This window comes from Camellia sinensis, chromosome 4 (assembly GCF_055761805.1).
Source record: "Camellia sinensis isolate YWXY chromosome 4, ASM5576180v1, whole genome shotgun sequence".
NCBI classification, from domain to species: Eukaryota; Viridiplantae; Streptophyta; class Magnoliopsida; order Ericales; family Theaceae; genus Camellia; species Camellia sinensis.
Genome location: NC_138964.1, coordinates 76183272 through 76199401, shown reverse-complemented (window position 1 = coordinate 76199401; position 16130 = coordinate 76183272).

Sequence of the window (16130 nt, the reverse complement as noted above, 5' to 3'; positions counted from 1 at the left end):
TTAGTTTTCTGACTAAATTCCACAAAAATATATTCTGAATTGTTAATGACACCAGTATCGTACTACTAGTTGTTGTCAAAGAAAAGAGACAGTATATTACTACTATCTGTCAAATAGCATATAATCACTATTTGTTTTTCCAACCAGAATATTATTTTGTAAATTCACAGAAAATAATTTTTCTTCCAAAATTATTTACGAAGAATGAAAAAGGGAAACAAATGAAAAATTCTGTAAACAGAATAATTCGAATCTGTCTTAAGATTGTAGGAACAATCTTCTGTGTAAATAAAATAACTTGAAATAAATTCAAACAAAATAAATAAATAACATACCAGATTTATTTATCGAACCGAATTAAAATTAAGACCAAGTCGAGTGTGTGACACTCTGTCCTTAAGACAGATTCGCCCCGCTACGGTACTTACGGTTGAGTGGCGTCTATCTCCCAGGATACAATGATCTACACAAATTGTAGTAGTACTCCAAACAATTTGTTCGGCGAACCAAACCTGTGTTCTAACTCTCTGAATATTTTTTCCTAAAAATTATAAATGAAGAATAAAAAACAAATGCAGTATTTTTTGGACAGCAAAAGGACCATAAACAGACTGAATTTTTCCCCAGGGCTCAAAACTGTTGGACAGGTTGAATATAAATAAGGCCGAACCGGTGTGAAACACACCTGAAACTCAAGCCGAACAGGTGCAACATTTCAAACAAATACCCAGCGTTTGAAAATGAACCTCAATATTCAAATAGTGATTTGTCCGTTAGTGGACAAATAAAGAAACTGAGGCAACTTTACTTTATTTAATCTATTTCAAATATATATAAAAATATATAACTAATGAAATAGTTAAATAAATAAATAAATAAAGAGGTACAAACTTTTAGGAAACATTTAAGGAACCTAAAAATTTAATTTTTAGAATTAAATTAAATTCTAAAATTACACATCTTAAGAAACCACTTAGGAACTCAAAATTTGAATTTAGAATTAAATTAAATTCCCACAATAATTTTTATTGAAAAAATTCAAAAGAATTTTATCTAAAAAATTAATGTTAAACCCGAAAACGACGTCAACTACCCATTCACTCATAAATGGTTTTGACATTCTGTCTTCACCACGTCACCTCTTCGGACCCACCCCAAAAGACGTTTGGGGTCCACCCAAAATGGGCTCAAAATTATGCCTATATAAAACCATTTTCCAACAGATTTTACAAATTTGAGTTCAAACTGTTCAAATTTGTGCTTTGATGAAGACTCTTCTTTGAAGTTAATTTAACCTCAAATACAAGGTTGATGTAGACAAGTACAGACTTCTCAAATTATTTCAAGCAATGAAAACTCAACGGCGAGTTTTCTGAGAATGAGAGAATGATGAATACCGAATTTTAAAAAATAAATATTTTATTTTAATATTTTGAAATTAGTATTTGATTAATAATTTAGTATAAAATATTATAGAATTATTTAGTTATTTAGTTTCATGATTTGATACGATGCAATTTTCCATTTTATCAGTTTTTATTTTGTTTGGGTACTCGGTCCATAAATCTAAATCTGAATTTTCATTGCCCAATAGTCCAAGAACTGGAATATCATGTCTATAAGGACAAACTCTCACAAAAAGACCAAACTACCTTTATATATATGATCCACGCATGTCTTCTCTCATATAATCAAACCCCCCTCTTTCCTCTATCTTCTTATCTATTGGTGGTCATTTCTTCACCACTATTTCTCTCTCTCTACCTCATTTTCTCACTTTAGACATTCTGGCAGGTCACTGTTTGGAATTCTTTTGAAACTACGGTTCATGCGAGTCTATCAACATGGCATCGACGTTGGTCCCAAATCTAGCGATGAAGATCATGATTTCGATGTAAGCGATAGTCGAAATCCATAGCCTTTGACATTGATTCTCGCTCTGTACTCTGCTCTGCTCCTCCACTTGTCCGAGATTTGAGTCAGATTCCGCATATCTGTCGCCGGCGACGAAGACAGAGAGAGCATCTGTCGTCGTCGCTGCCGAAGACAAAAAGACTAGATCTAGTCGGTGGTAGATTTGTCACCACCTCTGACACCACTTGTCTATCTCTCTTAACCCTTGATTGGGAGACCTTTCTTGAACCCCGTCTCTTCCTCTACCATCTCAACATTTTCTTACTGTAGATATCCTATTTTGACAGGCCCTAAGACTTAGGTGTTTTCTTTTGATTACCCGATGATGAAAACCAGAATATGTTTTTCGCATAATTCTTAGTAAGAAAGATAGAATTTATGTTTCATTTCCAAACCTACGATTGTTTTACCCAAGTGTTCAAATCCCGTTCAAAACTCTCTTTCGAAACTTTCTTTCTGCACTATTTTTTGAATATTTTGTAGTGTTCCAAGGCTCACTTTTAAACTTCAAAATGAAACATTTTCTCAAGAAACTGAGCAAAGAATAGTGTGGAAATAGGAGGAAAATAAGAGACTTCTGTCAAAAAATCCTGTTTCATATAAAGTAACCAGCCCCGGCTAAATAATTGTCCGGTAGGCTAAGTGACTAGCTAGCCAAGAAAGTGGTCAGTAGGCTAGTTTTTTGGCCTGGTAGATCATCTTTTGGCCAACCAGCCAAGAAATTGGCCAGCCGGCTACTTTGCCCAAAAGCAGGGCAATTTCGGCGAAATCTTGATGAAAGCATGTGAGCCATGCTCATTTTAGATATTTCTTGTGATATTCATGCACGAGGTGTACGTAGGCCCCCTCTATTATCATCCTTTTGCCTCATTTGTCAAAAGAGAGGTTGTCATATTCATTAAAGATGACCACATTTTCAATCCATCCATATCACCCCCATCACCCTTGTTTCCTTCCTTCTTGATTTAGCAATCCTCTCTGATTACTTATAGAGATAGAGAGGATCAGAACGTAGGAGAATAGAATTGAATTGAGATAGAATTGAGAGTTGGAGAGAAGACAGAGAAAAGAGAACATAGAGATATATAAACTGATATACAATGTTATATCATGTTCAAGACACCAAAATCATCTCATAAATTCCATTATAGCCATATTCAAGAGCCTTAATCCAAGATAGAGTGAGTGTAGTTGAAAAGAGAGGAAAACACAGTTGTATCTCTCTCATTCCACAAACTCTGTTAAACATCCAAAAAACACCATTCCAACTAAAATTTCGAATTTTGGAATTGAGAATTAGGAACACACTTCCATAAGCTTGAGGGTGGTCAAAAGAAAGTTTGTAAATCAAATCCTTCTTTGGAAAGTGAATTTTTCACACCTGTCATTTTCTTGTATTTCTTGCATTTTCTTTCCTTGAATTGATTTTCTTGCTTTAATTTCATATTATATACCTGTTGTAAGCTAACTGTAAGTGGTGAGTTGAGCCACATGCATATTTTCTGTTTGTTTTCTAGTGTTTTGAACAAAACAGAGTCTTTAGCCTAGCCTAAGTGACCGGTCGACCACTTTATTGGATGGTCAGCCAATAAAGTAGTCGACCGGCAAGTTTTGTCACCGACCAACTCATGTTCTGGTTGGCCAACCACCAGCTCCTGGACAAAAGCCAGCATGCCTCCCAATGTCGAGCAGAATCGTCTCTGACAGTTTCCGAGGCCCCCTAAAGTTACTGTTTTACTGCATTTTTTTTTTTTTGTTTAATTAGAGAGTGTTTGTAAGGAATCATTTGTTGTATTTATTTTACTCCTCTCCCTTTATTCGGATATATAATATTTCAAATTGTTGTAAAAAAATTCCGCCATGCTTTTTTCTATCACATTCTTTTACTTGTTTTCCCTATCTGTACATATGCTGTATATTTTGTTTAACACAATATCCATGCTTTGCATCCATACTTTATGTTACACCCCAAACTTGCCCCTAAAAGTTTAGGCATGACCAACTCGATAACGGTCTCAAAACTCAACAAATATACATTATGGGGCCTGAACGGAAGCAATTATTAACTTAAAACAACATCCATTGAGCTTAAGCCTACATGCCAGGATCATAAACATTCATCATAAAGTCCAACGCAAAATGAGCAGACCTATAGGAGATAGTTATACACATACATATATATATATAATCCCATCCCCGCAACTGGGGTACAACAAAATCATCGGTATAGAAGGATGTATACAACTAATAACAGTTGACAAAAGGCCGGCGGCCAATGCTTGACTTATGAAAGGAACTTCACAGAAATGATTAGGCTTCACCCAACCTCTTGGATACAGCGGGGTTGACAAAAGGAAAACTCGTAGGGCTGGACTAGGATGGACCTCCAGGCTAAGAACCTATAGAGACAGACATAATACAGAGTGAGCAAGGCTCAGTGAATAGTAGTACGTAGATAATTCAAATGAATAAACTTGAATTATAACGTATACAAGTGTATAGGTCACATGGTTGATTTTATTCTGTAAACATTTCCATAACGGCCTTGGGCCCAATCTTTATACAGGACGACCTTAGGCCCAATATCAAGTAGAACGGGCTCAAGCCCAACATATCATGCAGAATGGCCTTGGGCCCACATAACAGAACAGCTGTCAGAACTTTAGAGAGTAAGTGGTACATCGACATGCACACCACTTCCCTTGGCCATAGGCCAAGCATCATATTTAATTCAAATTACGGTTGGGGAGACATCGACATGCCCTCACCTTCCTCTTTTACAGATTTATCCACACTCGGTGGCTTATAACCGAACGGCCTCGGGTCCATCTTTTAGCAAAGAAGAATAATCTCAGGTCCATAAGGGTATCAAAGTTCAACAATGTACACAAATTTCCCAATTGTTCATCACAAACCAACATGGGTAACGTACAAATAACGAAACGTTAATAATAACCATTAACGATAATGAAACATATCACTACAGTACTATTACTCACAATGCTGTGGCGGAGTGATAATCCTTTCTGGGATGAAACCTCTACACAAATACAATTCGTACATTAGTTCATTTCCCCTTTTATCAATATTCGATTCATTTTACTTCCATTCAAATTACGAATATTTTTAAAGTCCCAAACACATAATTTAACGATTCTAGAGGGTCAAACAGGAGAAAAGAAATTCACAGATTTTTCCCCCTTGGGCCGCACGTACAGAGGCCCTTAGCTGCACGTGCGGGAAGATGGGCCGCACGTGCACCCCGCACGTGCATATTTTTTAGAATCCAAACTTCGAGTTCCCTTGTTTTCCGCACGTGCAGCTATGAGCCCTGCACATGCGGTGGTGCTTCTCGCACGTACGGCCATGACCCCCGCACGTGCGGTCGTTGTCCCTGTTTTGTGCAGTCTGAATCAAGGCAATTTCACAACTTGGCAAATACATGGTAAAGCACAAAATAGGGGGAAATTAATGCAACATAATGGCTCAACACCACCATAAACAAGATTCACAAGTTTAATTAGGTTGACATCAACTTCAAATTTGCATACACTACTCAATCCCTCCAAGGTTTAACTATTTGGTACTCAATTATATATAACTTTCAAAATATAAGGATGAAGTCAACATGGAAGAATAAGAGAATAAAAATGTAATTCCACTCCTTATAGTTTATATGGACTTCAAAACAACCCTAAGATAAGAACACCTTTTCATTAATCAATTAACATACTCTCGAGCTCAATTACCACCCCTAACTTGCATGAAGGTTAAGAAATTCCTACTCAAATCCAAAAGGGAGGTCATACAAAGTGGATCGAACTTACCTTGAGTTCAGCTCTCTAGAATTCTCCTCAATTTCCCAACTTCCTTCCTTATTGATGCTCACTCCTCTTTGTTCTTCCTCTCCAACTCTCCATCTCTCTCTCCCTCAAGGGATATTTAGGTTTAGTAGATCAACTTACCAAGTTAAAGTTGAGAAGATATATATAAGAGTTGACACAAAAGGACAAAACTTAATCAGTTTAATCATTCCGAATCAGATTTTCACAAAAATGCATATTATAAACTAAAAATCATGCTGATCACATGTATGAGGTCAATTTCGGATTATCAAGCTTCTAAGGCTTTCAATTACTGTTATTAACATCTCAGTTGTAACAAATATTTCTCGTAAGTGATAGATATAATCTATAATCATATGATTCACACAATTAGACTTAATTTCACATGGAATTTCACATTAAACATGTAAGTGCGCACAGTAAGGGACTGAAAATATACCAGAAAGCATATAGAAGGGTCGGGTTATTACATTCTCCCTCCCTTAAATAAGTTTGGTCCCTCGAACTTGTTTTACCTTACGATAGAAACAATTCAGGATATTGATGTTGCATTTCCTCTTCTTTCTCCCACATAGCTTCAGTTCCGTAATGTTCTTGCCATTTCACTTTTATCATTGGGATTTCTCGATTCTGTAACTATCTTACATGCCGATCCAAAATTTGGATTGGTTTTTCTTCATAAATTAACCTATCATCCAACACAATTTGATGGTAATCTATGACATGAGATGGATTTGGGAGGTAACCTCAAAGCATAGACATATGAAATACATTATGCACTTGGCCCATACTTGGAGGAAGTGCAACTCGGTAAGCCATCGGACCTACTTTCTCTAGAATTTGGAATGGACCCATATATCGGGGTGTTAACTTACCCCTTTTGCCGAACCTTGGGTGCCCCTTCATCGGTGTGACTTTCACAAAAACATAATTACCTACATCAAATTCTAAATCTCTTCGTCGGTTATCCGCAAAGCTCTTTTGTCTACTTTGAGCAGTTCCCAACCTTTCCCGGATAATCTTAATCTTCTCAGTCGTTAACTGTACAATTTCAGGCCCTAACAATGATCTATCTCTGACTTCCGCCCAACACACGGGAGAGCGGCATGGTCTTCCATATAAGGCTTCATAAGGTGCCATTCCGATGCTCAAATGGTAACTGTTATTGTACGCGAATTCCACTAACGGCAGGTGGGTTTCCCAACTTCCCTGAAAATCCAATACGCACATGCGTAGCATATCTTCTAAGGTTTGTATTGTTGTCTCGAACTGCCTATCTGTCTGAAGCCGTGCTAAACTTTAACTCTGTACCCATTGCATCCTGTAAACTCTACCAAAATCTCGACACAAATTTTGGATCCCTGTCTGATACAATTGAAACTAGAACACCATGAAGCCTCACAATTTCATTCATATAAATTATAGCAAGTTTATTCGCATTATACTGAGTTTTCACAGGTAAGAAATGGGCTGATTTGGTTAACTGGTCTACAATGACCCATATAGAGTTCATACCCCGAGGGGTCTGTGGCGAGCCTATAACAAAATCCATAGTAAGATGTTCTCACTTCCATTCTGGAATCGGAAGGGGTTGAAGTAACCCAACCGGTCTCTGGTGTTCTATTTTTATTTGCTGACATTGCAAACATCTCGAAACAAATTCTGCAATTTCTTTCATCATATTCGGCCACCAGAAATTTTGCTTTAAATCTCGATACATCTTGGTACTCCCGGGGTGTATTGAGAATCTTGAGGCATGCGCTTCTTCTATCAAATTCTTCTTAATCCCTGGTATATTAGGAACACAAAGTCGGTTATGAAATTTGAGCATCGAATTTGCAAAATTGAATCCGGGTCTTGGTTTTGTTACTAATTCATCACCGATCTTCTTCAAAGAGTCATCCTCCATTTGCCGTCGTTTAATTTCCTCAATTAATGTTGGTTGGGCTGTCAGTGTTGCTATCATGGCATCCCGTTCCTATGTCACAATATCCACATCTACCCTTCCCAAGTCATGTAATATCTCTTTTCACCCCATAAACAAATTTGCTAAATTTCCCATACCTTTTCGACTGAGGGCGTCTACAACTGTATTGGCTTTACCAGGATGATAGTTGATCTGCAAGTCATAGTCCTTTATTAGTTCCAACCATCGTCGCTGTCACATATTCAACTCCTTTTGGGTAAAGAGGTACTTGAGGCTCTTATGGTCGGTGTAGACTTCACAAGTAGTACCATACAAATAGCGCCGCCATATCTTCAAAGCAAAAACTACCGCTGCTAGCTCAAGGTCATGTGTCGGATAGTTCTTTTACTATAGATCACAAACCCTTCAGTGCCATATGGTAAAGCAAGAACCGATGTTGTGGTTAACTTTGTTTTCAATTCCTAGAAAGCAGATTCTCGCTGTTTCGACCATTCAAACACAACCCCCTTTTGAGTTAATTGGGTAAGTGGCATGGCAATTTTGGAGAAATCTTTTACAAACCTCCGGTAGTACCCGGCTAATCCCAAGAAACTACGCACCTTAGTTACATTAGTAGGAGTTGGCCAATTCACGATTGCTTCAATCTTGTGTGGGTCAACAGAAACACCTTCCTTTGTTATCACATGCCCCAAGAATCCCACTTCATGTAGCCAAAATTCGCATTTCTTTAACTTTGCATACAGTTTTTTTTATCTCGGAGTGTCTAAAGAGTTAATCGGAGATGCTTTTCATGAGCTTCCACATCTTTTGAATAGATGAGGATGTCATCAATAAATACCACCAAAAACTCATCCAGATAGGACTTGAAAACGCGGTTCATTAAATCCATAAATGCTGCCGGCGCGTTGGTAACTCCAAAGGGCATAACAAAGAATTCATAATGACCGTACCGGGTTCGGAAAGCAGTTTTCTCAACATCCTCAGCCTTAACCTTCAGTTGATGGTATCCGGACCGTAAATCAATTTTTGAAAAGATTTGTACCCCTTGTAACTGGTCAAATAAATCATCGATGTGAGGCAACGGGTACTTATTCTTGATTGTTACCTTATTAAGTTCCCTGTAATCCACACATAACTGAAGCATTCCATCTTTCTTTTTCACAAACAGAACTGGTGCACCCCAAGGAGAAACGCTCGGGCATATGAATCCTTTGTCGAGTAGGTCTTGTAACTGAACCTTTAGCTCTTTCATCTCAACCGGTGACATCCTATACGGAGTCTTAGAAATGGGTTGGATTCCCAGTATCACTTCAATTGTGAACTCAATTTCACAGTCTACTAACTCCCCTGGTAACTCTTCCGGAAAAACATCTGGAAATTCACGGACAATTGGGATCATATCAATATTCCCATTCACGGATTGCTCCCCCAAAACACTGCATAAATATCCCTGAAACCCTTTTTGTAACAATTTACATGCCTTCACTGCGGAAATTAAATACAGTGGACAAGTCACTACATGCCCCTTAAAAGTAAATCCTGACTGCCCCGGAGGGTGGAAACTGATTTGCTTGGTCGTACAATCAATAGTCGCTTGATACTCACTTAACCAGTCCATCCCCAAAATAATGTCAAAATAAGTCATGTCAAGAGGTAGCAGGTTAGCATATACCCGGACATCCCCAATTAAGAGTTCACAAGCACGATAAACAAAAGTACAAACCGTAAAATTCCTCAAAGGTGAAGACACACACACCGTACATATGATAATGACTCTTCAGATCTATCTAGATGTTGAGAAAATATTTTCGACACAAAAGAGTGGGTAGAACCAGAATCAAACAACACATAAGCAGAATGACTATGAATAGTAACTGTACCTGACACCACTGTTGCAGCATTTTGCATGTCACCTAGAACCAATCCAAACACTCTTCCTTGTCTAGCGGTGTCTTGATTATTGGCAGGCTTTGCAACTGATTTGGTATTAGAAGCAAGTGTAGATGCTACCGAGCTGGTAGTTGCATTCTTTCCATTCTGTTGATTCCTTTGTGAGTAGTCCTTTATCAGATGGCCCGTTTTGCCACACCTAAAACATGCTGTAACAACCCTCATACTGTTTACTGATTAATGACTGATCGATTACCGATAATCACCGATTACTGCTAAACGGAACTGATAATGACTGATAACTGACTGATAATTGAACTGATTAAAGTACTGAACTGACTGATTGAAATTGGAAAAACGAATTGACTGAGTACATGTTAGTTAATTGCATTTTATCTGTTGACAGTATGATTATCTGTTCATGTTTATATGTTTAAACTGCTAATTGAAGGCCTTATCGGCGGCCGAACTAGAAACCGATTGATGTTCCGTGACCCTCATATTTAATGTGATTTTATGGTATAATTATCTGAAAATTGATTAGGTATGATTAAATTAGATTAAATAAGCTAATTGAAGAGTTGGACTTAATTACCGTTCCGCCACTTAGTGGCCACCACATCACACCTCTTGAGCCTTTTACACTCCACGTATGTGATCAAACCAAACATTTCTTCTCCTCTTCTTGCCTCAACCGACCTTAGAGAGAGAGAGACTTGAGGAGTTGGTTTTCATCTTGAATTGCTTGGAATTGTTTGAGAATTGAAGTGTGATTGCTACTTTGAGCTCCTAGACCTTGAATACAAGACTAAGGTAGGACATTCATCTTCTTGTTGTTGTTCTTGAGTTCATTCTTGCACAATTCATGCTTTGATTGTAGAGTTAAGCCATGTTTTGGTGCATACATGTTGGATTGAAGCTCATCTCTTGCATGCATGTTAGTATTATTGCATTTTGAGGTTGATTACATGGACATTAGTACATGCATGCTCATATTGTTGTTATAGACCATGTTTTCATCTGGTTTTGGAAAGAAATGAGCTCATTTGAGCAAGCTTTGGAGCTTCAATTTGGTTTAAAACTCATTCATGCATGTTTGAATGTTGTTCTTGAAAATGGGTTTGAATATGGTTTTAATTGACTCACCTTTGGGGCTTGAATTCATAAATTGAGCTTTGAAACTTGTTATACATTGAATTTAGTTATGTTTTCCAGAATTTGGGCCCAAGAGGTCGAGTTTGGAGTGGTAGAATGCTTGGTTTGAGCTTGGGAGGCAGATCTGGAAATTCCAGATTTGGCTTCCTCGCTCGAGCGAAGGATTACCCGCTCGAGCGAGCACCTTTGTCCAGGGCTCCGCTCGAGCAACCATCGAGCGACCATCGCGCGTAAAATCTCAGCATCCAGTACTTATACTGTGTTGCAGACCGCTCGAGCGAAGGATTCCTCGCTCGAGCGAAGCCTTTGATTTTGGACTTACGCTCGAGCGGAGAAAGTCTCGCTCGAGCGAAGCCCCTATTTTCAGCAAAGTTTGCGAAATGTTTTCTAAGTGTATTTTTGCATCCTCATCCCATCCTAGGCATTCTTAGGCCTAGTTTAAGACATTTAGATGAGGATATCGTTGTAGAACACACCAAGGCAAATTAGGGATTAAGTTATGATATTTCCCAACTGTGTAGCTTAGTGTGTGTTCAATCTGTTAACTGTGTAGGGTTGGCGACTGGGGAGACACGCTCTAGCATACTATAGCCCAGAACTCTGTGAGTAACGATTGTGTAAAGATATGTTCACAAATGATTATTTTCTGAACAACTGAACTGTACTGTTTTCTGAACTGATTACTGTTAACTGAATGAATGTATGTCCTTTATTTCTGAACTGTACTGTGGCATCCTTAGCACCTACTGTTTACTGTTACTGTTACTGTTACAGAGATCTCTGTCGGTTCCCTCGTGGAACCACTACTGTTTACTGACTGATGGCCATCATTACTGTTCGGTCTTTCAAGACCTACTGTTACTGTTATGCTAATGGATGTACCACATATGACTGTTCACTGTACTGAACGACTGAAATACTGATTGAATTGAACTGTTTTCATTACTGTAAGGACATTCATTCTAAACCCCTTTACGCTTTATGTTATTCACTGGGCTTTAGCTCACTGCTCATATATATATGTAGGTGTTCAGGCACCAGACCGCAGCTAGAGGCGTCAGGGTTACTCCAGTTTTGTCAAGCCAGCCTTTGTGCCTCACTGTGAGGTTCTGAGTTGCCATGCTATGGCTTGGGGGTGTTTTGTTTGTTTTTCCCCCTTCTGTACTGTTTTACTGTTCTGTATAGACCGAGTGTTACTGAACTGTTATCAAGGGATTAGGTCCCTGTACCGTGTGACTGTAAATTTTGTATAGACTGTACTGTTTGTATATGTATGAATGCATGAAAAATCTTTTTGGCATACAGACTGTCACAGCTCAATGGACACTATTTATTTACTGTATTGGCTTCCGCCAGGCCCTGTACTCTGTTTACTGTATTACTGTTCTGCAGGCCTTCGGTAATCTCGGATTACTGGCCGGTTACGGTGCTAAACCTATAGGGCCGGGTTTGGGTCGTGACAGAGTGGTATCAGAGCGATACTTACCACGAGTTATACCGCACACACGTGTCCAAATGAGCTATAGAGTGTCCTAGAAAAGTGATTAGGGCATCTCATGAGCATGATAAGTGTGTGGTTATGTTATGACTGAATATCTGTTAATGTGTTAAACTGGTAAACAAATGACTGCTTATGTTTAAAACTGTTATAACTGCTTATAGTGAAATGGACAATGCAAATGAACCTGAGTCCTCATCTACTGAGGCAAGAATGGAAAGAATGGAAAGAATGATAGAACTGATAACTGTTAAACTGGAACAACAACAGAACCAACAGCCCCCACCTCCTCCTCCTCCGGTACAGCCGGAACCTAATGCGAATGTGGATGATGGGGATATTATTGCTCTCACCCATAAATTCAGCAAGATGAAACTGCCATCCTTTCAGGGAGGCCTTGAACCGTTAAAAGCTGAAGCTTGGGTTCTGGAAACAGAAAAATTATTCGAAGTGTTTCCGTGCTCAGAAGCGAACAAAGTATTGTTAGCTACCTTCACCCTACAAGAAGAGGCTAGAAGGTGGTGGATGTTGATCCGTGATACAAATACTGTTATGACTTGGGCTCAGTTCAAGGAGTCCTTCTTCGAAAAGTACTTCCCTCAGTGTGTCAGGGATAGAAAAGTGACTGAATTTGAACAGCTGAAGCAGGGCACAATGTCCGTTGCAGAATATGAAACCAAATTTACTGAACTTGCCCGTTATGCACCACACATGGTGGATACCGAATATAAGAAGGCCAGAAAATTTGAAGGTGGCCTTAATGTGGCAATACTTGACCGGATAAATGTTTTGAAATTACCGACTTTTGTGGGTGTTCTCGACCGGGCATTGATGGCCGAGTCGAACATTGCAGCGGTGAAGCAATCCGAAACACCAACAGCTGAATGGCATGGTAAAAGGCAGGGTTTCAAATTCAAGAAAGGCAAGCATAACCCGGCCAACAAGAAACAGAATACGGGGTCGACAACTAGCCCCAGTCAAGGGAGTGGATTCATACCACCCTGTCCTGAGTGTGGCAAGAAGCACAAGGGAGTCTGTTACAGAATATCTGGAGCCTGCTACAGGTGTGGCAAGGTGGGCCACATGGTTAAAGACTGCCCCTCTGCTCCACAAGCCAGTAGTAAAGCTGCAGCCAGCGGCGCAGCATCAAATGCTCCACCAAAGCCTAACCCCAGAGCTACCGGGAAAGAGCCCATGAGGCAAGGCCGAGTGTTCGCACTAGTACCGGGAGATGTGCAGAATATCGAGACCGTTGTGTCAGGTATTCTCTCTATTTGTACACAAAATGCATATGTATTGATTGATTCGGGGTCTACGCATTCTTATGTATCGCATGCTTTTTCACGGAAATTGAATAGACCCTTAGAACCTATGAACTATCTGTTAGCCGTATCATCACCCGTAGGGGGATCCATGACATGTGCTTATATGTACCCCGCATGTGAAATCATTGTTGGGGATATGCATCTGTTTATTGATTTACTGCCATTGAACATTGATCATTTTGATGTAATATTGGGGATGGATTGGTTACAAAAATATCATGCCACTATTAACTGTGTGACCAAGCAAGTTGTTTTTCGTCCACCTGGTTTGCCTGAATTTGTGTTTAATGGGAGTGGAGTAGTACCTCCTCCGTATCTGATTTCGTCTGTGAAAGCTGTTAAACTGATTAGAAAGGGATGTAAAGGATATCTGTGTTCTGTACTGACTGTGTCTACTGATGGTAGCATTAAAACTGATGTGAATTGTATTCCTATAGTCAGAGAATTTCCAGATGTTTTTCCAGATAACCTTCCAGGAGATTTGACTGACAGGGAGATTGAATTTACCGTTGACGTGATTCCCGGAACACAACCAGTTTCTAAAGCTCCGTACAGAATGGCTCCAACTGAACTGAAGGAACTGAAAGTGCAATTGCAAGAACTGTTAGACAAAAAGTTCATCAGACCTAGCACTTCGCCATTGGGTGCTCCTGTTTTGTTTGTCAAGAAGAAAGATGGCCCACTGAGACTGTGCATTGACTACCGTGAACTGAATAAGGTAACTGTAAAGAACAAATACCCATTGCCGCGCATTGATGATTTATTTGATCAGTTACAGGGTGCACAAGTGTTTTCTAAGATTGATCTCAGATCGGGGTATCATCAACTGAAGGTTAAACCGGAAGACATTGATAAAACTGCTTTCAGAACGAGGTATGGACATTACGAATTTTTAGTTATGCCTTTTGGAGTCACGAATGCACCAGCTGCTTTCATGGACCTCATGAACAGAATTTTTAAACCATACCTTGATGACTTTATTGTTGTATTTATCGATGACATATTGATTTACTCCAAAAGTATAGAACAGCATGAACAACATCTGAGACTTGCCCTACAAACCTTAAGAGAACAGAAACTGTATGCTAAACTGTCTAAATGTGAATTTTGGCTTGACCATGTTATGTTTTTGGGGCATGTTGTTAGTAAAAATGGAATTTCTGTTGATCCGCAGAAATTTGAAGCTGTAGTGAACTGGCCTAGACCAACAAATGTGACTGAAGTCCGAAGCTTTTTCGGATTGGCTGGATATTACAGAAGATTTGTCAAAGATTTCTCCAAAATTGCTCTACCATTGACTCAGTTAACTCAAAAGGGGACATCATTTGACTGGACTGACCAAAGAGAATCTGCTTTCCAGGAGCTGAAAACTCGACTTGTGACTGCACCAGTTTTGACCTTACCTTCAGGTACGGATGGTTATACTGTATTTAGTGATGCTTCTCATAAGGGTCTGGGGTGTGTTTTAATGCAGAATGGGAGAGTTATTGCTTATGCTTCCCGACAGTTGAGACCACATGAAAAGAACTACCCAACCCATGATCTGGAACTTGCTGCAGTAGTATTTGCACTGAAAATTTGGCGTCACTATCTGTATGGGGTGACATGTGAAGTATACACCGACCACAAGAGTTTAAAGTATTTCTTCACACAGAAAGAACTGAATATGAGACAGCGGAGATGGCTGGAACTGATTAAAGACTATGACCTACAGATATTGTACCATCCGGGAAAAGCCAATACCGTTGCTGATGCATTGAGCCGGAAATCGATTGGAAACTTAGCCTGTCTGCTTACAGGACAGAAAGAGTTGCTTTGTGACCTTGAAAAATCTGAAATTGAAATTGTTTTGAGAGAACAAGGTGGAATCTTAGCTGCTATTTCTGCTCAACCGGCACTGATTGAAGAGGTTAAAGAAAAACAGCAACTGGATGATTTCTTGAAGAAGATCATCGAGGAAAGAGAATCCAAACAGAGACCGGGATTCAAATTTGAGAATAATGTACTGAAATTTCAAGAAAGACTGTGTGTACCAAATGATACTGAACTGAAAAGAAGAGTTCTGCAAGAAGGCCATAATTCGAAATTGTCTATCCATCCGGGAAATACGAAAATGTACCAAGATCTGAAACAGAATTTCTGGTGGCCGGGAATGAAGAAAGAAATTGCTGATTTTGTATCCAAATGTCTTCATTGCCAACAGGTCAAAACTGAACATCAACGACCTGCCGGACTATTGCAACCCCTATCCATACCAGAGTGGAAATGGGAGCATATCACGATGGATTTTATCGTTGGATTACCTCGCTCCAGAAAAGGTATGGATTCAATTTGGGTTATTGTTGATAGACTGACTAAATCTGCTCACTTCTTACCTGTCAAGACAATCTATAATGCGGACAAATTGGCCGTTATCTATATTGATGAAATTGTAAGACTGCATGGAGTGCCTGTGTCTATTGTTTCTGACAGGGATTCGAAGTTTACATCGAGGTTTTGGCAAAGCCTACAAACTGCACTGGGTACTGAACTGAGACTGAGTAGTGCCTATCATCCTCAGACAGATGGCCAATCAG